At 43.0% G+C, this 23,934-nt stretch overlaps 1 long non-coding RNA gene across 1 annotated transcript; it reads left to right on the top strand.

Moving 5' to 3' along the window:
* The first annotated feature begins 225 nt into the window (after positions 1-225).
* On the top strand, positions 226-21,400 carry LOC128917518 (uncharacterized). Its single transcript, XR_008469292.1, has 6 exons — positions 226-444; positions 2,338-2,631; positions 5,952-6,060; positions 14,810-15,160; positions 15,687-15,722; positions 20,519-21,400. It is a non-coding gene; the product is annotated as an uncharacterized LOC128917518 (long non-coding RNA).
* Positions 21,401-23,934: the final 2,534 nt, after the last annotated feature.

Here is a 23,934-nt window from a genome sequence, read left to right as displayed (position 1 = left end):
GTACTGTGATATTATCATGCAAGATCTTGCTGGTAGTGACATTAAAATAAAAATATAAGTTTGTTAAATAAACATTTTAGTCTGAAGTCGCAACAGCCCAAATATTCCATTTACCTTATAGGCTCTACACGACCTAGGTGAGTGATGAAAACAGAACAGTAAAAAATTCCTAAGTTGTTTTGCATTTTAAGATGTTGCTCTTAGCAGATACTACAAGGACGGACTACAAGGCAGCAAGCAAGGCACAACAGTGTCCTTTCTGCATCTTCCAGTGCTTCGTGGCAACTCACCCTGCTTTGGGACTCACTGTGAGTGTACGCAATGCCTCCTCACCCTGGGCTGTGGACCATAGAGACCTACAAGCTGTCTGTTCTGGAGAGGGGCATGCAAATGTGCTGGAGACAATGAAGGAGGTTGAAAAAGTGCGTTGGAGAACGACGAGAGGTAGCTGGTAAATTTATTCTGGAAAGTTCTGGAGACACGAAATCTTTTGGTGCAGGTGGTTTTGGTGCAAATGACTTATTTTGTAAAGAGTTTTTAGAGAATCTTTCTCCTCTTTCCAGTTTTGATTTTTGTTGATATTGTTCCAGCTTTTGTGTGAACCCCAAGTCTATAAATTGCACACTTGGAGGAATTAGTTACTACAGACATTGTACCCAAACTTCAGCCTGTTGCTACAAACAAGATGCTGAACAACATAAAAGGGAGTGAGGAAAATATCCAGGTGCTGCTGTATTTCAAAATGTTATAATAGCTTAACTGGGAAAAAGAAAAAAAAGAGTAATTTGTCATGGTTTCTAAATGGATCATCTCAACTGTTCAAGGAAGGTGGGCAGCTCAGAGCTAGTACATTCAAGTGTAGAAAAATCTGTTAGGGCACAACAAGGACTGTCTTCTCCTGGAGGGCCGAAGTGCACTATCCCACAGGGTCTGAACTCAGCAGGCAGAGCCAAGGGGCAATGGGGTCCGTTGACCGCTCCTAATGCAGTGAGGGGTTAAATCAGGGCCAGGATGCATCCTTGGGGTCCAGTAAGGAGATGGGGCCAGGGCCAGGACCAGGGCTAGAGACAAGGTAAAGATGTGAGGCCAAAGTTCATCCAGGGGACAGGGCCAGAGATGGAGTAGGGAAACAAGCTACAACACCTGTCCTAGGGATTCATCCAGGAGATGAACTACTAGAGCACAGGGCTGATGCCACCCAGGAGGCAGGGTCTGTGGGACCCACTATGGCATTGCTGGGGCAGACACTGGTTTCTCCAGGCTGAGATGAAATGGGTTCCTGGGCCTGTGGGTGGAGATCCTGGTTGAGGCTGGCTGTCAGGCCTGCTGGGGTACTCAGGTCCATGAAAATGTAATGTGGAGAAGGCATCTCACAGTGTGTTCTCTACATAACTGGTGAGCTAATTTTATTTTTTCACTCTTTGTTCTTTTATTGTTGAATTTTCTTGGCAGCTCTTTCACCCCCTGATTTGACTAACTTTGAATGTTGTTGATCTATGCTGCAAAGGAATGATTAGTGCTTAATGGTTGTCAGACATCACTCTGTACATTTATCAGACAATCTATTTAAAATTGAAGGAAGCGGTTGGAGACAAACAAGCAGAATTACCATGTAAAGAAAGTAGAGTTAATTAATCTCAAACATTTCCAGTGTATCAAGATAAGAATTTGCAACATCCGAAGATGTAAACAATGAGTTTTTTTCAAATTTGCCAGGACTGAACATGCCACTGAATGAAGCCCTGTTGGTTGAGGTAAAGTCTAAAGATGCTGGTGACCCTACAAACGGGACCTTTTTAATATCATCATTACTATAAAAACATAGATTTGCATTAATTTTCATTCTGTTCCAAGCCTCGCAGTTACTCTTAAATACTTACTGCATTCTCAGGACTGAGTGTGAGGGAAAGGAGTGTTATTCCATCTGCTGTCCATGTTCCAGTGACAGTCAGTAGGAATCTCAGAAAAGGCTAGACTTGGCCTTTTATAAGGATACTGAAATTACAATACCACAGAACACTCATGGTTTCTAAAAGCACTGAAATAAATAGGAGTGAGGAGATGGGCTACAGTTTGAGAGCACTGCACTGTGAGTTTTGATGGAGATTGGTTTGACTTAATAGAGAGCAAAGAAGCTGAACTGACGTAAGGCTGGAAGAAGGACAGTGGGATGGTTCTCTTGTGCATCCGAATAGATGGATGACAAGTCTGGGGGTTGTTCCAAAATGGAAAGACAAAGACATGCCTTGTGGGATGTAATGTCTTTGTTTCTGTTTGGTTATTCACTTGGAAGACTCCTTTTTGATGCCAGTGTGGTGGTGTTATTTTTATTTACAGAATATGATGGAAACACCATCACAGAGGGCTGATCAGCTGGAACGAGAATACTGTCAACTTTTACAAGATTGGAAGTACTGTTTTTCCTATTCAGTGCCAGGTGGATACAGTTTGAACCTTCTGATGAGTTTAGTAAGGAATGAAGAATGACCAAGATGCTGAAAATAAACCTAAATAAAAATTTGTCACTGTCTAGTGGAAACCATATATGAGCAGGAAGTCTGACGAGCCTGTCTGCTGGTGGTTGAACTACTATTTCCACATAGACATATTGAACGGCTCATTTTGGATGAGGTAAGTAATTTTTTTCTTCACTGGAAAAAATCACAGAGGCATCTCAAAAAACCTTATCTGTGCTAGCTCCCTCTGTTTCCTCTCCTTCTTTCTTTCTATCTTTCTCCCTCCAAGGAAATGTGGTGTGTTTTTTTTTTTTCTTTTTTTTTTTTAAACTGGAGATAATCACAGTGACTGCGATCACAGTGATCTGCTTTCCCAGTTCAGAAATAGGAGAAGCGTAGCAGCTTTTCTCCCTCCTTCTTGCTGGTAGCAGTGCTATGAAGTGAAAGTTTGTCTCCTTTCTCCATTTTCAGGCTTTCACTAGCACTTATGTTCTGGGTCTCGGTTTGGTGTTTACCTCATTTGCCCCACACTAGAGATAGTCATGGCTCAAATCCAGCAGTAGTTTCATTTTTGTTTCCTACTCAGAACAAATGGACATAAACCATGCCAATTCCAGTTGGATGAGCTCTAGATGGCAACCCAGTAAGCTAGAGGTGCAGAGTTAGCAAAGTCCACACGAACAGGGCTTTGACAATAGCCCAGTACCTTAAATTGTATCAACTTATTAACCTGATGTCACAATGCATCTTTATTTGTGTGATGCAGAATTGATGAGTTTAACATTATAATTTATTTCTGAGTTTATTTTTGTTTACCTGTGTGTGAGAAGGGATTTCTACTGTCATTTGTTTTTTCCATTAGAAGTCTCCTTCTTCAGCTGAGGAAATGTGATGACAGAGTCTGGTAATAAATTTTTACTTTCTTGACTCCTGTTAATCTAAAATCACATTTTCAAGTAAATCTTGATACTTTACCCTATGGTGCACAAGAGAGGGTTACATCTGCTTTGCAATTCTTTTTCGTTTTTACCCCATCTCCTGTAAATCATGTGCTCTATTTCTTCCTGGTTTATTTCTTAATTTACACCATTTTTTTATAAATAGACAGAGACAAATGTTTTCTTAGAATTTCAGCTTTTGTCAGAATTTCTATACTGTGTTTTGGCAGTTTTTAATCACAGAACAAATCCATCGTGTTCCCCATCACCTTCGCATCCGAAAATCTGCATTCATATTCTTGTTAGGTTCTGCTGTACTGCATACAGGAATATTGGCAGGATGAGAGATACGTGTTTGACGTTGTCAGTGAATCTGAGAACCTTTCCAAGGAAGCCTTGGGGGAAGGTAGCTTGTTCTTAAATTTGCAATTTCTGGTGAGTGGTTTAAAGTAGTTTTATTAATAACTGCAGACTTTTTAATAAGGTGACAGCTGGTAGAATAATTTAATGGACAAGCTTGAAAAGCTTTTTTTTTCTTTTCCCTCCTTCTTCTTCCAGAAACAAACTGTTCAAACTGCAAATAAACACTAGTGGGTACAGAATCACACATTTCTGAGATGTTAATGTGGGGTTTGCAATTTGCATATTCAATTAGGAGCGGCTAAGTAGGCATTTCAACCGTACCAATTACGCTGGGGGCTGCAGCCCGGCGGTACCTTGGACAGCTCAGGGTACGGCACGGCGCCTCCCACTGCGCGGCCAGCAGCGAGGCGGCAAACTGGCCCAGTCGGGGCCCGGGGAAGTTTCCAATTCCCAAAATTTCACGACAGGTTCGAGTTTAGTGGTGTTTTGGGGTTTTTTTGGTGGGGTTTTTTTGTTTGTTTTTGTTTGTTTGTTGGTTTGGTTTTGGTTTGGTTTTGGTTTTGGTTTTGTTTTAGCCCTGAAGTAAATGAAAATCTGCTGATTTCATGGATGGAGGAAGCTGAGTAGTGTCCATGTAAAGGTTTCGGGCTCCACTTCATGGACTAACTGAAAAAGTAAAACTGCATTCTGATGTAATGGAATAAAATAAACAGTGCTCTTCAAAGTGAGAGGCCTGCTGTGCCTTTTAATGAGAAAGTTCAGTAGAACCCACAACAGTTTAAAATCACATGCAACCAATGAACATGATTCTTAATCCTCTTCCTCTCTGGGACACTAATTTAGCAAAGGATTTAAGTATGTGTTTATCTCCATTCCTGTTAGGCACTTGCAGCACTGGAGTTGATGGGACTGAGCTTTGTTTATAAAGCTAAGCATGAGTCTTGATAAAAAGAGTTGGACAACCTTACTGAGGCTCTGGGCAATCCAGAGCTGAGGATCCATTCAGCAAGCAAAGCCTGGTAATAATCAAAACTGGGTCAAAATGTTATGCTTTGAGTGTAACTGCCAAATAATTCTGTTTCCCTCAAGCTGGTGTAAAAAATAGGAATGCTGATTGAAGCTGAAGAGAGAAAGGAAAAGCTATATATCCCCCAGGATTCATCAGTGTTGACAGACTCCTGGAGAGCCCTCTATGAAGTCAGTGGTAGGGAATCCAGGGTGGCTGGTGAGCACAGTCTTGGCTCTCAATCAGCAAGTGCAAAAAGCAGGTGAAATACCTCTTGTAGATGCAATGCCCTGGTTACCCAACCCCAAATACCTGGTATAGCCAAGATTGATGTTCACTGGATGCCCTCGTTGACCGATTGCATGACACAGGACTGCAGCCCCTCCCACTAGCAACAAAAAGATGAGTGGCCAATGTCCTGCTTGGAGAACAAACATTCATATGTTGGTGGGAGTCCTGGACAGGCTGAGGGGGGCTGGCAGACCCAGTGTTCTCTTCTGGCAATTAGACTGTCTAATAATCTAGCTCACAAAGGGCATCTGCTTCCTCCATGTAACAGGCTAAAAGAGGACTTGGCATTTTGAATTGCAAGGCTTACCCTGTGGGGCCACTGAATCATCTTACAAGAAACTGCAGACTCTGCACTGTCAATCTAGGTTTGCTGAACTGCCCTCTGAAGGCTTTTAGAAGCACCTGACTCTCTGTTTTTCCAAGATCACATAAGCATCTAATTTAGATAGTCTGAATCACCCTGGTGGGGTGAGAAGCCTAAATTTTAGGTGCTGCAATGCTACACTTAGGTGTCTAAAAGGAGAAGTCTGAATATAGCTCTAAGGATCTAATGTGTGGGTTAGACATAAAACACTATCAGGTTCTAAATTATAGGGTGAAGTTAATTTCAGGCTCCCATCACTTCAGACTAATTAGTGCAAATTAAATTTCATCCTTGTCAACTGGGGAGAGTAGTGCAAAATATGCCCGTTTGGGATTTGATTGAATACCTTTCCTGCAAAAGATCATGCAAGGCATAGATTTGACTGTAGAGACTGGCCAGAATCTTTCCAAATGCTAAAGAAAATTTATGAGGAGAGGAATACAGCCTTGGCTTAACCGGAACTTCCTGATGTCTAAATGTCCTTTGTGGCTCCTTGATTTGAAGGACAGTCATTTATGTCTTATTCTGTGCAGGACTGGGATGGCCAGGGAGAGATCCTCGATTGACGTTCAGTGTCATTGCACAACAGTGGAAACCTGCAAATGTGTAATGTGATGTGCCCTAGGATGCCCATGATGAATGGTGAGTTGGTGTCTCCTTTGACTTCAGTGGAGCTGGAGAAGTACTTTTTTCATCTGATTAAGTCATCAGCATATGATTTAATCATTCAAGTTGAACTGTACTCCTGTGCATATATATATATAACGACTGTGGTTACATCATGCACGTCTCTATGCATTCAAGCAGCTAGAGTACTGCAAACTCTGAAATAGAAGTGAGTTATTTTATCCTTGCCTAGGGAACACTAGAGCTGGTTGTGACAAATAAGCTATCCAAAAGAAAAGTAAGTATGCACAAAAGAAGCAGGAAACAGTCTCTAAGCTTGGAGGTTACAGTGTGTGAGAGGAGTTTTTTTGGCAGGCAGCTATTTCCTCACATGAAAGAAGAGACCACACAGGTGTTCATAACCTCAGTGAGACAGAGTACCAGTAAGTCCCTGAGAGATTTTGTCCAAACCTCAGAAACCTTGTATGCACTTAGCGTCCTCAGGCCGAAATGGTCCAAGGAGGACTCAGCTGTATCAGCTGGGCTGATTGAGAGCATCCCACAGAAATTGTGCCAAGCAGAGCAGGAGTCGCCACCTTCAGAGACAGCAAAGGAGTACGCTGGCTAAAAGGCTGAGCTGATGACAGATGCGCCAGGTAGTGAATGCTCTTGGGGTTCTGCTAGGAACCCACCACTCAGCATGACTTTGTAGAGGTCCTGTTCTGAACTTCTCTTTCTGTCTGCCTCCACGGAATAAGATGAGCACACTTCCTATCACCTTCTGTGCACATAGATGTACATGTGCACATATGCAGTATTTATATTCTCTCTTTTGCTTTACCATAGCGATCATTGCTTTGATGGGGAGAACTGGCCAGTAAGCAAAGCAGTACAGAGGTTTGTGCTCATACAGTAGTTAATTGTAGAGAGCTCCGATTTTATGAACGTTGGCATCTCTAACTGAAAATGACCAGAAAAATTTAGGACACAAGGGAAACCTGGGCTGGGTATTAACTATTACTAGCACAAAAATGCACAAGGATAAGTGAGGGAGACTACACAGAGGGAGATCAATTTGTGTGAGGGTCTTTTTTTGCATATTATATTTTTGTCTCTGTTATATATTCTTAGTATTCCTCCTAATATTCTGCCTTCTGGGGACTAAAGTGGAGAAGGTGATAGAGAACAAGGCTAATATTCAATAATGTGCAATAGCTGAGCTTAGTGAGGACTTCAATATAACAACTAATATGCACATCACAGCCTACACTGGCCTTAAAAGCTGCAGCTGCAAAATCCTATGTGTGTAGGACTAGCTATTGCCAGGGAGGCAGGGGCCGGGGGGGGTGGGCAGGATCAGGCCCTTGAGGGACTGCCTTGGTGCTGACTTGCTTGGCACAGCTGTGTGGAGGCTGTCCTGCACTGGGGACATGTGCCTGTCAGGGATGGAGAGGTTGGTGCCCCGGCACACTGCGTCCCAGAGCGTGTTGAGGGTCTGCAGCCCCTAGCTCCATGCACATTGCCTCTGGACACCCACTGTAACGCCACCCCCTCACTCACCTTGTGCTCAGGGTGACTTCCAGTCTCCCCCAGGGTGGGTGCTGGCTGCGGGGAAGAGGGGCGCCGGGAGATGGAGAGCAAGACCTAGTTACAAATAATCCATCTAAGTACTGCAAGGCAGGACTTTGCTTTTACACCCTGTGTCCCCAAACACTGAGCAAAGCTGATGAACACCCCACTTGCTGCATTTGTTTTAGCAGCAAGATGCAGCTTCTTCAACAGAGACAGGGGTATCGTGCTGCACAGCTCCTCTGTTTCTGCTGGCATTTCACTTTGTGCTGTCTTTGCAGCTGGCCTTGGTTTCTCCAAGACAGTCCTGTCACTGTCCAATGTTTCTTCTACAGTGAATCGCAACTTTCCTGTCCTTGCATTGGAAACGATAGTTTGAGGGAAGGAGAGTTTATGCCTGAAAGCTTTTTTTTTCCTGATTATATCTGCTGTCTAGTTAATAAAAATAATAATAATGATGATGGCAGTAATGATAATAATAATAATGACTCTACCTGCAAACTACACCTTGCTTTGAACAGGACAGTGATTTTTAAGGTATTTTGTTGCAAGTCTCTGCTTTTCTTGAAAGTTGTGGGATGCAGTGTTGATGTGAGAATGTCATTGCATGTTATTAAGGGAAAACTGAATTATGGCAGTGACAATTAAGAGAGCCTGAAAATGTGTCCATTAAACTCTGTTTTACACTTCACATTTGGGTGAACAGCTCTCAAGGGTTCTGTCTGAGCAAAGTAATTAAATTTGTGTCTAACTTTCAGGTTGTGCTTTAAGTTATAAACTTAAAAGAAAGCATGTGCTCAGCAGATTTGCTCGTTTGCTATATAGAATAAGCTTTATTTGAATTATTTGAACCTGAAGTTTCATCCCTTACTTTTTCTAAGTGTATCTGTTTGTTTTTATTAGCCTACTCTGTTAAAGTCCTTACACCATCCCTCACTATCACAGTACTTGGATGCTGTCCTTGGTTTATTCTGACTGTCGTCTTTGTATAGTATTTTAGTAGCAAATTGTTAAAAAAATGATTTTGAAGGTCTATGTTGCTGTTTGTACATGCGAATAAAAGGTGAAAGAAGGGTACCACATCTTCATCCTTGTGAAAGAAATGCCATTGAGTTGGGGGAGTAGAATTGCTTACCAAAAACTTCATTGCACGTTACAGGCTAACTTAGAGATGCTGAATGCAGATGACTGATTGCCCCTTTACAGAGGGGACCAAGATTTTTAATTTGACCAGCATTTCAATGGGGTGCCAGTGGAGAAAGCCCAGAGCAGGTTGGATGCACCTGAAGTAGACTGTCAGGAGAGGATCTGCAGCATGCTGTGCCAGCTGGGGATGCACAAAAGCAGAAGGCCTCTTGCTCAGGCCAAGTGGTACAAATGGACAGACACAAAGCCTCTGTCCCCAGGCTACACTGCTGTCTAAACAAGAGAGGCAAGGTCTGTTCACCAGTGGACTCTGGTCAATGAGGAGCCTCATGGAAACGCATCCTCATCCATGCTTTTTTTCCTGCACACTGTCAGGAGCTCTTACGGGGCCGCGTGATCCAGAGGGATGTGTTGTAAGCAGTTGCTACAGTAGTTATAGTCCTCTCACCATGCTTTCTGTGCATTGAAAAACTCCAATGCCCTGTTCTCAGGGCAGCGGGGGCCCTTTTTTTCCCCCATAGAGTGATTTTATCTCTGAGGGAAAGCACCACTCACCAGCACTTCATTGTAGTAGTGAACATACACATCACCAGGCAATACAATCTTCTATCATTTTATAATGGGAAATTAAGCTTTAGAGGAAGTTTAATGTGTTCATTCTTAGCATATTGTACTAAGTCCAAAAATAGACTGCCAACCAGAGTAATTCTATGACTTCATTTTACAATCAGGGCAGCATTTTTCTAGCACTTAATTAAAAAAATATGTCTCACATACTGGTTGTCCAATATTTAATTTTCAGGTTTTGCTTGTCTAGAAGCCAGTGAGGAGGCAGTTCTGTCTGGGTAGCTGGATGCCTCATGCCTTCTTCTCTGTGATCAATTTGGACAGAGGCATGAGAACGTGCAGCACCAAGTATTTGTTTCATTAACATCCAAACAAAAATGAGATTATTTCTTCTTCAGCCTAACATTGTTCTGATGTTCCTTGCAATTATTGGCTTGAGACTGGGTTTTTCTTTGGGCTTTATGATGGGATCCCATGACCCAGAGAGATAGGGGATCACCCCTAGGACCCATGAGATTGCGGATCCTGTGGCTCCAAACCTGTTTTGCACAGAAGGTGCAAAGAGGCTGTAATCAGTCTGTCAGTCTTCATAGTGTAGTGGTGAAACTAGACAGGCTGTGTAACAACTTGGATAACTATTAAGTACATTTCTTCCCTCTGTAACTCTTCCTAGGATCCTACAAAAAAAAAATATTACTTCATATGGGGCACAGACTGTAGACTGAACTCTGACATGCACTCTCATTGCATTGTCTGTCTAACCAAAACTTACCAGAAGATTACTTTTCATCCTCTGTGTTTCTTGGCCAAGAGCCTTTCAATAGCATGGTGTTTTGATGGATAATATGCTTGGGTGAGCATGGTACAAAGGACAGGTTTTGTGAGGTTTACTTCAAATTGAAAAGACAGAAGGTTTTTAGTCTTGTTTGTTCTGCTGTATTAATATAAACCATTAGGTTCTAAATCAAGTGTGTAACAATTGAGCTTAAAAGATACAATTAAATGATCACTTTATCTGTCTTTTCTGTCGCATGATCCGTGAAAGCCTCTATTTGATAAACAGTACAGCTGTTAATAATGTAATGAATATAAATAGGAGCGAGAAGAATGACAGGACAATATGTTTGCTTGCATGCTAATGAACATGGACTGTATGGGTGACTGGGTTACTTAGGAGAGGGTGAGAGTGAAACGAAACCTTCTCCATACGCATGACATCTAAACTTTAAAACCTGCAAAGATGTAAAAGGCAGCCGCTCACTGGCTACGCCGGTGGTCTGTGGATGATCACATGCTAGCAGAAGACATGCTGTCACAGCTGATTCATATCTGCTTTTTCTGGCCAAGAGTCTATAATGCACATTATAAACCAGTATCTGGTAATGTGTTAGACTGATGAAGGAACTGTGCTTTTGAGTAAATTTGGACAGAGTTGGACAGAAGCACATAGAAAGCCAAAAACTGTTCTTGTGCAGAGGTATAAATATGGAGTTATCTAAAATGGGAAACTGATGGAACGGCTCCAGGTTTACACCAGAGTAGTTGGGAGCATAACACATCCCAGAAGCGTTTTGATCACTGGCTTGACCTTTCTCATGGATGGGGGGAAGACAGAGTGGGGGCTTGGGACAGTCAAAGAAACACAAGCAGCATTGCTGTGGGCTGCTTTCAGACTATATTTTGATTATTATGTGTATTGCTGGAAACATTTTCACCTGGGATAAACCCTTAAAGTAACTACATTTTCCTAGATAGCCAGAAGATGTCGATGGTCAGGCTTCTAATTTAATGAAAAAGCTTGTTGATGGGGAAAAGAAAGGGTGAAAACTGAATTTAAGTATGGTAGTACCTTGGAAAAAATCTGGGCTTTCATTTTCATTCAAGTGTCACAGTTTTAAAAATCTCCTCTTCTGGATTCTTGGGGCAGGATTGTTATGGTCAAGACATTAGATCGCAGAGAATTTTTTAAGCTCTGAAAAACAAGTAATTGTAGCCACGGGGACCACTACAACAAATATCAGCCTAATTCCTCAGAAAATGAAGGGGATTAGCCTCTGAAGAGAAGGAAATGTCCCAGGATCAGAAATCCAGACAGGATTCAATACCTGACTGTCTAGGTAGTTACAGGGTTCTCACCATCGAGGAATCAAAGCACCGACAGACACTTTTCTGATTGACAGTGCTCTAAAATTAGGCTGTGCCCCAGTCATTAGGAGCTATTTAAAAGTCAGACTTTCTAACTAACTGTTACTTACCTGTGCGCTTAGGCTAAATTTGACATGACTGTTCCTTCAGCTTTTTTGTGTGTGCCTTATAACAATAATAACATTATAATGAGGAATCTAAAAGTTGTTGCATCCACAGCAATTGCCAAAGAGCCAAGAGCTGGCTGGTTGTCAGGGCAACGGCGAGAGCACGCTGAGCGATACCCAAGGAAAGGCTTGTGCTGACTCTTGCTTTGCTTCTTTTTAACGGGTAGCTGATGCTCAAGTTAATTTTCAGGGGCTATTTAAAACATCCTGCCAATCTAATTGTCTAAAAATCTGGAAAGAGACATTAAAATGACATTTTTTTTTGTATATTACTTCCCTCCCCTTCACTGTATGAATACGAAATCGCATTATTTATTGTTTTCACTCTGTATCTCATTCTAAACCTCAGAGAGGCTTTTTGCAAGTTTTCCTCTGGAGATCATTTCTTTCAGACACTCCTGTGGGTCTAGAGCAGGGCAAACTGAGTGCCATCCCTACGAAGCTGTTAGTCCCTGGCACCAGGGACTACTGCATTGCAGTGCGTCTGTATGGGAGCTGGAGGGAAAGCCAGGGCTTTTGGTCCCACCTGTCATGAACAGAGGGGAATGAGGGTGAGGAGGAGGAGAAGGAAGATCTCCAGGGCAGAGGCATGCTGGCTGCAGGCAGCAGAAGAGAGGACAGAGGTTCCCCCCCTTCTCAGCACCATGTCCCATGCAGCCCTGGGGACCCTGGTCTGCATGAGGGGAGATGAAGTCACCTTTGTCATCATAAGGTTTCATGTATGACAGAGGGGTGCAGTACCACTGGCTGACCAGGAAATTTGCCTCTGTGACTAGAAGGGGCTTAAATGCATGCTTTCAACTGAAATGTCATTTCTGCTAGGGATGGAAACGTGAAGCTGCCTTTAGCTCTTCTACAGTAACATGGACGGCAATGAGGATGCTGTGCCTTTGAAGGCAAATTTGTATTAAAGGTTGTTGTCCCATTCCAGGTAGTATTACCCGTTGACCTACTTTGCTCAGTATCTGGCAGTCTGTGACTGCCAGCTTTGTAATATTGCATTGCAGTTTTGATATGCCAATATCAGCAAGAAATTATGCCATGCACCGCATCCATCTCCTTATGTGGGGCTTCAGTCTGGAGGCCAGCAAGAACCCCAGAGACAGTAACCAGTCAGCTTCCCAGTTACCAAACAGAAATACAGGAGATACTCCTTTTTAACCCATACAAACCCTGACTCCAGAGCGGCTGTAACTGGTGTTGTTATCACGTCTAACTGCTCACAGTGCAGACGTGGTGCCTTATGAGGAGAAGTGTTCCCCAGCTCTTCCTCCTGGAGGTCTCCTGGAGGATGGGCATTCCCTCATGGTGAGCCTCCTGCTCCAGTTCCCTTCTCCACCTGAGCCTCAGGATTCCTGCCCTGGTTTCTGTTTCAACCTCAGCTATGCCTCTCTCTGTTTTGCTCTGGACTCCTGTTCTGGGGGGATTTAGTCACAGTGATCCTAATCTCCACCCCATTGTGGACCCTAGCACTTCTGAGTGGGCATCCAGCAAGACAGAAGACCAGTGTTTTCTCTCCTGCTCTGGAAAGAATAGATCTGAATGGAGAACACATACAAAGGAGAAAGCTGTTATTAAAAGTGACGTGTAAAGTATTTTTGAAAGATTTGGCTTTTTATGTCACCTTTCCTTGTTTAAGAAATGTCTGGTCATGTTTTTAAAATATATTTTCTCCTCTCTTCACTGGTTCTTCTCAAGAGCAAAGTGAGTGGGAGTGTTGAATGGATTTGATCTCACTTTAGGGGGAGAGTGTTACATTTTTAAAGAGGGCTGTTTTTCTCCAGAAAGGTTAATCAGTCATTGAAGTTAAAGTAGTGCTAGTGAAAACCAAACTGTAAAGACTGACTGTAATTTTCATGAGTTGTATTAATAGATCTGGTGAAAGAAATTGTAGCCACATTGCAATTTTGGTGCTAATATTTGTTCTGTGACATGTCTAGAAAGCTGGGTGAAACGCACAGTGGTTTTGTGTCATCTGTAATTGTAGTTTTAAATGGAAGTGTGAGTAGCTGTTGAAACAAGGGTTGAAAATAGCCTTATGGTGATTTTTACAGCAAACCTTTTGATCCAACCCCATGCCAAGCAACCTTAACACTTATTGCAAATAGGCTACCTTCCTCATGTCCTCTTAGATAGATTCTTAAATTGTATTTAAAGGTACATGACGGAAGAGACTGCTAGCTTGTGCTTTGGTAAGTCTTCACCTGTTTCAGAAATCTATGGCATTATTTTATCTAGCTTATAAATGCTATAAATTGCTCTAGTAACCTTCCAACCTAGGTTTGAATCTTTGTTTTTCTATTTCTACCCGTGACTCATGAGTGCTTGCTGGGAGGTGGGAGTATGGAAGTACGTTATTCTCCAAAGTTCATTTGTTCTAAAATAGCTTACTGAGAAGAATCGCTTGGCTTGACTCTGTCCTCTGGTTCCTTGTATGACTTCAGCAGCTCCAAGGGACAGACATTCTGAAAGTGTGACCATCAGTGTTAGAAAGCCCATTTCAGGGCAATGAAGGGCCCTGACATAGGCCTGACACTGTTCTACACTGCACCAGATCCAGACCAATTCATAGCACATAGCACTTTCCCTCCCCTCTCCTGTGCTGAGTGTGTGCTGATGGCAGATCCAGGAGAAGAAATGGCCAATTATTTACTATCAAAGTTAACAGCTAGCCTGAATAAGGCATGTGTTAGGATTTCTCTGGCCCAGTGTTTGCAAGAACCTATCACAAAAGACATTGTTTTCTCAAAGGGCTGGCTGTCACAAATAGAAGAATAAGATGGTATGTGCAGTCTCTGTGACTCAGCTGTCAAAGTTTTATCTTTTGTATATACAAGAAATACTATTTGTGTAATGAAGCACATATCAGAAAGGTTGTATTTCTCCCAGAGATGAAGTAAAACAGTACTTACGACATACACCATAGAAGGTGGCTTCTGTAAAAATCCATGCACAATAGAAACATTTCTTCTCTGAGAGCACACTGTATAACAGAGGAAATACCAACTGTGCTGGTTGTATCCAGGCCCTGAAGCCAGATCCAGCTGTACAGGAGCTGTACAAAAACCAGTTTGTAGACCACGGACACAGACCTAGAGGCATTTACAAGGAGCAGTAAGACCGTTAAATATCATGCTGCAGTTATTGCTCTTCATCCGTGGCATGTGTAACCCTCCCTGTCCCTATTGCAGGTGGAATGTTTTTATACTAGCAAGAGCACAGTAAAATCAGGAAGCTGCCATGCTCACTGAGAAAAGGCACTGGCAGCCAGGCACCACTCCTGAGGAAGGGGGAGAGCGGTGCCGGGGGACGTCAAAGCCCCATGCTTTTGGCCGCTCCTGAGGAATCCCTCAGCCTGGGAGAGGCACTGCATCTCCTTGCACCGCAAACGCAGAGAGCTGGGCTGGACGACATTCATGGCTGTCATAACACAGAGCACTGACAACTCAAACAAAAGCTTAGTAGAAAGGTATGTCTCAAACCTGGGACATAGACGACTCAACCAGCACTACTGAGAGATGCTCCTCTCCTGGTTCTGGAAGGTAAGTCCAAATGCTTTTTGTCTTGAGAACAAAGCGGAGCCATGACCACCCTTGGCAGTGATAGTGATGGGTGTGATGCAACTGCTCACGGATAGGGAACACAGGCAGGAAGCAGGAGTTTTGTGTGCTTTCCATGACCTCTGGGATTCAGACTTCCAGCTCCTCCCTTGGAGCTGTCCCAGGCCGCAAGGCAGGTTAAGAAGAAAGGAGCTCTTCCTTCGTTTGAAGCTATTCCACTTGGCAAAGGCAACCAACTCACCGAGTTGGGAAAGCATGCCTTGGACCTGTCCTCTGCTTTGGGCTGGGGAGAGCTCGGTTTCAGTGTGCACATCTAGTATAAGTTTGATGTGAATACATAGCTACAGTTACAGCCTCTACTGCCAGTGTCATTTCTGGTCTATTACTGTAACACTCCAATGTTGATGTGGTAATGATATTTTACCCCTGGTAATTAAATTTTAAGCTGTGTTGCCCCTAATTTTGTGTTCTTTTCTAACCCACTTTTTTTTTTTTTTTTATTATTTAGGAAGCTCTCTATCAGTGGATGTCCCTGGCTTTAAGAGTAAATAATTTTGTACTTTAATTCCTTTCTATTTTAATTGTGTTCATCATCAAAAGCAGCACATAGATACATGTGTTTACAGCTACCCACGGTGTTTGTTCTGTGCAGTAGTGCACAGCTTTGAACAAGTTAGATAAAAATATAAGGAACCAAGTGGCATTAGATTGTATCTCTCTGCACAGATAATGCCAATGGAGTTACCTGGCCTTCCTCAGTATGTATTCAAGAAAAAGACAATATACTGGCATATGGAACTTAAAATCAGGGTATGATTTTAAATTTCACATTCTAGGCCACAAAATGTCACAAATTTCACATGAGAAGTCCACAGGGAATTGAAAGTCACAGTGTTTCGGAAAGGGTCTACCTAAACTTGACTTGAGTATGAAGCTTACCAAGACGTGGGGAAAGGGGTGAGTGTCTGCACAAGTGTTTGTGGGCTAGCTATGACTACACTACCTGAATATTTCACTAATATTAATAAATTTATCAGCCAGAAGCCTCTACCTGTCACCCGAGAAACTCTTGCAAGCATTTAAAAAGAGCTGACTGGTAGAACCTTTTCCCCATTCAGGCCCCACTTTGGCTTGTCCTGTCCAATGAGGCCCGTTGTCATGCATGGTGAGCCAATGGGTAACCTAGTGTTAATTAAACTGGTCTCCTAGAGCAGTGGGCAGTGAGTCAGCTTTCAGAATGGGGAGGATGGGTGGAGAGGCATTGTGCTGACAGAAGAGAAAACCATCCAACTGTGGAGTCATCTGTGAGTATAAAGATGGATTGAACCTTCATTATGTTCCCTTCTCTCCATGGTGGCTCTAACGCAAACATCTTCTATATACAAAACCAGACACATGTATATACATGTATGGGGGTGCAGGCTGAAAAGCTTTTCATTCCTGGAGACGGTGTCAATAACTTCACATGGAAGAGTTAAGTCATGTGAAAGAGGATTTGTTATAGATGTGGGCAATTATGAGGCATATATGTGGTACATACAGGACAGAAATAGTGTATATGTCTACACTAGGGAAGGCCCAGCCCAGAGGGTGCACGGCCTTCTCTGCTGTGCAGCAGCAGAAGCGGGTGTGCAGAAAACTTAGGGAAAATGTACCCTGCATTTACACAGACTAGAGACAAAAAAAAGAGTAAGTAGGTGGAAAGTAGGCTGTGAGAGGATGGAAAGAAACGCCAAGGGTCAGCCTGGCTGCTGTGTGCGGTGGTATCATGGGGAGGAAGGGAGCTCTCTCATTGATCCAAAGCTGAAAAGCAGCGCAGCAAAGCAAGCAAAGTGTGACTCCCAGTACAAACAGCCGCATAAAACTTAAAGACAGGCAGCTTGTTTATTTGAACCTTTCTGTCTGAATGTACTGAACAGGCCTCACTGGATAAGGAGGAGACAGGTCCAGATCCTAATGGTTTGGAACTGATATTTTTAATGAGTGAGTGTTCCCCAGCAGCTTGATTGGCTGTCTTATAAGAGTGCAGTGGGTCTAGTGTATTAGGAATATATTTTCTGGTGATACAAATAATCATATATTTCAAGGATTTAGAATTGAAAGATTCATATCAGTACATTTAACTATTCTAATTCCATGAAGCAGGACTGGGATTAAAAAAATGTGTGGCAGCCAGAGTTTCTTTCTGCTCAGAGTGTTTTTCAGGCTCCGTGCTCACTTATTTTGAAATAAACCAGCTGCGGTTTTGTTGTAAAGCAGAATCCCATTAAGAAAGACTAATTGATTCACCTTTTAATCGGGATGCATGGAAGATTATTGTTTATCAGTTCACTACCAGGAACTGTTTTTGCACCTTAATAAATCTACAGAGCAGCTTGGATGTGAGGTGGAGAGATGTTTTTCGTTTATCTTCTTATGACATCAGAATAGCTTATGCCTACTCCCTATGGAAAAATAATGCAAAGCTGTGGCCTCATTTTAGCCTTATCACTTGTGATCGTTCTGCTCATTTTAAATGACAGACTGATGACCTGTTAACATATTATACTAGTTCCATTCTAGTGATCAAATCACAGCAAACTTGCTCAGCACTTTCCATTAGTGAAGTGATTACAGAAATTAATTCACTTACAGTCTGCAGTACTATTCCTGCCTCTTTAAAAGTAAAAATGAATGCACAGTCATAACCTCAGAAGAATCAAAAATGATCGTGAGCCTCCACTCCCACTCATTTCATAAGCCTGTCTCTTCAAAATATTCTTTTACTCTCCATCAAAATGCTATTTATTGTCTCTCTCTGTAGACATGGTTATTAGACATTTCATATATAATGCCTCATACATTTTCCCACTCACAGGGGTTTAAGCTGTCAGCTAGGGGGTTTGAATAGCAAGTAGGAATAGATGAAGCTAATGACATTAACACTATAGTGGCATAATAAAAATTGTATTAAATGTCTTGAGATGTAAAACTGTATCAAATACCTTAATGTGAGCTGAACAGAAACAGTCATTATCTTTTAAAGCTATTGTTTTTATAAACCAAAAGACCTCTTATTTAGTGAATTAGGCTCTACAATCATTTGCTATACCTGATGATTTCTGGTGTTTAAATCTTTTTTTTTCTCCAAGACAATTACATGAACTACCAGACTTTAGTATCCTAGGTATGTTCAAATGAAGAATATTAGGTACTTTACTTGGCCTGAATTTTTTGGTTGTTCACTACCTCTGAAAGTGGGACATTCTGGCTTGAATATTTAAATATTGATGTAAGAATTGAGCAGGTTGGAGTATTTCAGGTTTTGCAAGTGTTTTTGCCAAATGTGGGAAAAACTGGGACATTTTCAGGCATACACCGCTTTCAGAAATCACACGTGTTCACCAGCCTACGTATCTCCAGACCAGAAAGGAACCTGGGGGATAGAAGACAAGAGGTAAAAGGGAGGATACCAAGAGAAAGATACATCTTTTCCTTCCAAAATATCCTAAAAGAAGGGCTTAGGTTGTCACCCGGGAAGTGTAGTGTCTACTCCAGAGCACATACAGTAGAGAAAGTTATTCTGCATCCCACAGCCACTGAGAGGACCTGCTCTCTCTCCTCTTTCCCGAAAGACCTGAAGAAGCCTAGTTTTACTCTGCTGCAGAATGAGATTTGAACATGCACATATTTCTCAAAGAAAAAACAAATATTTTCATGCCCAGTAATAGGTAGCGGGGTATTGCTAGACATTCAGGTTTGAAAGCTTTCCCTGAAGCAAGCAAGCCAAACCAAAGATGAGAGGAAACTTAGTTTTGGAAGTTGGTTGTCTTTTGCGAAGTGAGAGAGATTATTTTGGGGGAGTGAGTCCAAGTCAAAACCTAACTTAGTCACTCTGGATCACCCTGAAAGAAGCCTGTCTTTCTCCAGTAACTCTGAGCTGGCCTGAGAAGACTAGACAGTAAGGATAGGTGCCTATAATTAGGTACAATGAACACTCCCCAACACACCTGTTGCTATTTCCCAATGCACTACAGGTGGTATTTTAAGCTTCCCAGCAACATCAGCTACTGTACAGAAATCTGCAAAACACGTGCCATCAATTTTGAGACAGAACTTCATTTTAGTGAAGACCTCTCTTTATAAAAGGATAGTACCATATGGCCCAGCATATCAAATCTAAGCTATATAAACTTATATAACTTCTGCTGTTGACGAACACCACACAGACTTAGTCTAACTAAGGAACAGGATTTCATTCTGAAAGAATTTGCCTAGATACCTGACACTAATTTTCTCAGAAATGAGAATCATGGTTAGTGAGGAACCCCATTTGTCAAGAGCTTAGCCATTCTCATAGTAAAAAGACTATCCTCTGTATTCAGAAAACCCCAAATGAACAAATCTAAACTCCTGGGGGTGCATTTTTCTGAATTTGGCAGCCGCCGTTCCTCAATTATAATGAATAAGTAAGGAGGCAATTATTAGTCTGTGAATTAAATATGGGCACGAACCCACTAGTTATCTCCTAAGCAGAAACTGGTGGTTTTTTACACTGAGTTGATGATAATCATCACTATATTTTATTAGATTTAGTAAGTTCTCTTTTCCTGATTAAAATGGTGATCCATTTTCTGACTGAACATAGTTTTCATGCTGATTTTGCCTTTTTTATATTTTTGTTATGGAATATATAGCTAAAACAAAGCAGGAAATGAACATAAAGACTGCATGCCAAATAATCAATCAGTACTGGGGTGTTCCCTTGTTGTTCTTCTCATGCTGAGAGCTCTATAAAATAATCTGTAGGAGAGAGGAATGACTTTACCCACCATTACTCCTGCTCTAGGACCCAACAGCAAACATACTTGACACCCATGGTGAGTTCATCTTGCTCCATTTGATCACTCTAATTGTTTAGCATGACACCAGCACACCCAGACATGCAGAGAGGGAGGAGGTCTGTCTGATGGGTTACCCAGCACATGAATTACATCAGGGTTCTGTGGTCACTGGTGCCTGTGACTGTGAGCTGGGGGCATGGGTGCTGGATGCTGGAGGTGATCTCGGCCCTTGCAAGCGTGTATGAGCATTGAAGAACCTGGAGAAGCGGGGATTGAGAATGACAGCTACCTACCCTTTCGCCTCAGAAAATGAGGGCAAATATGGCCAGCTCTGAAAGTTGTGCAGCTGCTGCACGGAGTAAATAAGGGCAGACCGGGCAGAAAAAGATGGATAGAGCCCATGAGGGAAAGAAGGAGCAGGGACAGGTGGACTTGGGCAGGATGGAAGAGGCATTTGATGTGAGGGGGATGTCTCTTGCTCTGCTAACATTTGCACATTATCTGATTTATTTTTCAGCTCATTTCCCATGAACATGTTTCAGAAGCCTCCAGAGCATGAGACCTTGACTAGACGTTGATGCATCTCCTCTTGCACTCTGATCTTGGTGGCATCTGCCCAGCAGCACCCTGCAGCGGAGCTTTGCCCACACTGATGAAGTCCCCCATCCAGCAGAACTCCTTGCTTTGGAGAGCAGGATGACAGAGAAGATGATGCCTGAGGAGAGGGACTTGGGGGGATCTCGGGCCTGCTACCTGACCTTTCTTCCACTTGCATGGGCCATGCTTTTCTAGGGGTACATAAAAAAGCAGGCCCTGTGAACCTTACAACACCATTTTCTTGATTGTGTTACCACATTGAGAGGATGCAGCTACTTCGATAGGCAGATTCAGCCTGCAGAGAGTGCAGTGGCTCTACGAAAACTGGACAGCTTGTGTTCTCTTTTTCACTGCCAGCAATCTGACACTATGTCTTCTCACTTCTGGGCACACACATAGTCAGCCAAATTTCCTTCCATGGTCAGAGTCCACCTGCAAGAGTGCTTCTGCTGTTTTGAAGCACGTAGGATTTTTCTCTTAAGTGTTTTTATGAATTGAACATGCCCTAGCTAACCAGTGTGTCCACTTGAGCTTTCAGGCAGTGCTAGTGCTCTGATTTTCATAGGTTTCTGTGGGACCTTTCATGCTTTAACTTCCTCTGTGTACACAGTGTCCTTCTCATGGTTCCTAATGAAGATTTGATAGAGGTGAGAATTCACAAGGGTCTACATTGTCTACTTTGGCAGCAAACCTTAGCCCTGCAAGCCTCCTAGCCTGCTGTCATGTCTGGACCACACATATATATGCACAAGGAACAGCCAAGCCAAGACTTGCACAGATGAAGTTGATGAGCTGTTCCCTGGAGGAGAACGAAGATTTCAGAACAGATTTAGTCACCAGCATGTATATGAACCGGTAATCTTGTTCGAAAACCTTTTTCTGCTGGCATTCTGGAAATTCCAGCTATATGACAATTGGCAAGGCTCAGGCTCCACATGAAACTGTCGTCTGTTAGCTTACTACTTCAGTTGTGATGGACTCCTGGGTGGTATGAAGCAGTGCTGAAGGTAGTTAAGCAGCTTGCATGGTACACTTGGCTTTTTGTATGTGGGATTGTTTCTCACCACTTTGCTGTTAGCTCCAGTCTTTATGTCCTGAGTCTGGATGTCTTTTGTCATTCTGCCTGGTGCCTAGACTGCACATTGGGGGTGAGAGAAGTTCACCCAGAAGGACTAGGTAATCTTTCTCCTCTGTGGGCTACAGAGATGGCCAGCTCAGATTGAATAAGACAAAATAGCACAGATCTAGAGAAGGTCTGCAAATGGAGTCCTGAGCTGAGGGCGGGAATAACATCTAACACAGCTTTCTGGCCAGGGGTGTAGTGTCAGATCCTGACCTGTGATCTTCTGGGAATTGTCTCCATCTCCTGAGCCTCTGCTGTGGTGCTGACAGCTCACACATTTCCAGGAGGCGGGCTACTGCTTCTCTGCAGGTCCCAGTACAGCAGGGGGACCTGCTTGGTCAATGACCCCCCGCAGAAGGGGAAGTCATGGCCCTCCTGCGCACCTGCATGCTTGCACGTCCTAGAAGGACCTGCATTTAAAGAAACTGCCTTGGAAGGTACCAGTCCCCTGGCTTCAGATGTATGCCACGTCCTCCTCCTCATGCATGAGAAATGGATGTATGTGCCTTCCCTTTGCTGCCATCCCCTCTACCATTCAGCCCCTGTGACCTTGCAAGTGGAGCCCAACTAGCAACACCGCCAAGGAGGGCTGAGTGCTTGGGCTGGCTGCCACCATGCTCTCTTTGCTTTCAAGCACAGCTGGCTCCCTTTGCTCTTCCTTCCTCTCTGCACTTCTCATCCTGATATTTGACCTAACATTACAAAGCATCTCAGAAACTATGATGATGACCGTAGTGCAGAAGTACTGGCAATACATCCGTACTACTTTGTGACTTTTTTTTCCCTGAATGCTAGAGGAATGCAAAGTAGCCAAAAGTATGGGCTACTGACTGCTTTCCTTTGGAGCACCGCGTTTATGAGCAGAGAAATCCTATTTTGAACTTGGATATTAGTGTTGTGAATGTGGCCGCTACCTACTAATTCTCTACCTCCCTACAGTACTGCGCTTTGTCACAGTGGGACATTTTGTTAATCACTACTGTATTTCACCTGGAGCCTCATTTAATAGGGTTTTGTTGAATAAGTCAGAAAGAAAAACCCAGGTAGCTTTCCAATTACAAAATGCCTAAATGACATGCATGCTAGCTCAGCCAGTGTGCACTTTCTTTCCTTTCTTCCCTCTTTTTTTTTAGCATGGCATTTGGGTTTTTCACAGCACTTAATTTGCCTTCATCAAGAGAGATCCTAATTGTCAATAATCGTTGCTTGTCCACATGAATGAACAAGGAGAACCACACTGTATGCCGCTGAGGAGCCTGTGGGCTTGGCAGAAAAATGCTAGGCATCCCTGGCTGAGGAAAGAAGAGCTCACGTTGCTGCAATATTTGGTTTGCTTTCATTCCCTCATTTATCTGAAATGTTTACCGAGCATAGCTATTATCTGTCATGGAGACAGGAACAAGTTCATTTTCATCTCTTAACTCTCTTTCTTGCAATTCTCTGATGCTTGCTCTGCTTCAGGTATTACAACACCAGGAAAACAATGTTCTCAAACCTTCAGATTTTGTTTGGTTGTTTTCTCATGGCTGACTCCATCACAGTACAGGCGGCATGAATTTCATTGATCACAACAGACTATAGTTTTCCTTTGTAGTGTTGTTTGAAAGAAATAGCAGCCTTCGAGTAGCAAAAGTGGGTCTGGATGTCTTTTGTCATTCTGCCTGGTGCCTAGACTGCACATTGGGCGTGAGAGAAGTTCACCCAGAAGGACTAGGTAATCTTTCTCCTCTGTGGGCTACAGAGATGGCCAGCTCAGATTGAATAAGACAAAATAGCAAAGATCTAGAGAAGGTCTGCAAATGGAGTCCTGAGCTGAGGGCGGGAATAACATCTAACACAGCTTTCTGGCCAGGGGTGTAGTGTCAGATCCTGACACTTCTCCTGGACAGCAATTTCTCTGTGAGAAAGAGTTAATGGTGGAAAATGAGACCTGAAACTTTTCAGATGCAGAAATACTTTGGGAATTACAGGGCATTTGGGGTCAGAGTCGCTGCTGCAGCCAAGGTCTGCTGGGGCCGGGGTTGCCAGGAAGCCAATTATGAAGGATTTGTGTCTGGTTGCAGCAGCCTGGGGATTGCTCCAACCTGAGCTCAGCTGGCTCTGCTTCCCCAGGGAGAGCGTGCCCGCTCCAGACACTGCCAACACACGTGTGCTGCCCATCCTCCTTCTCACCTAGCTGTTCACAGCTGTGTGGAGGGAGTTTAAAGAGACAC

The sequence above is a fragment of the Rissa tridactyla genome, chromosome 1, assembly GCF_028500815.1.
Source record: "Rissa tridactyla isolate bRisTri1 chromosome 1, bRisTri1.patW.cur.20221130, whole genome shotgun sequence".
Taxonomy (NCBI): domain Eukaryota; kingdom Metazoa; phylum Chordata; class Aves; order Charadriiformes; family Laridae; genus Rissa; species Rissa tridactyla.
Note: the sequence above shows the minus strand (reverse complement) of the source record. Positions and strands in the feature narration are given on the sequence as shown.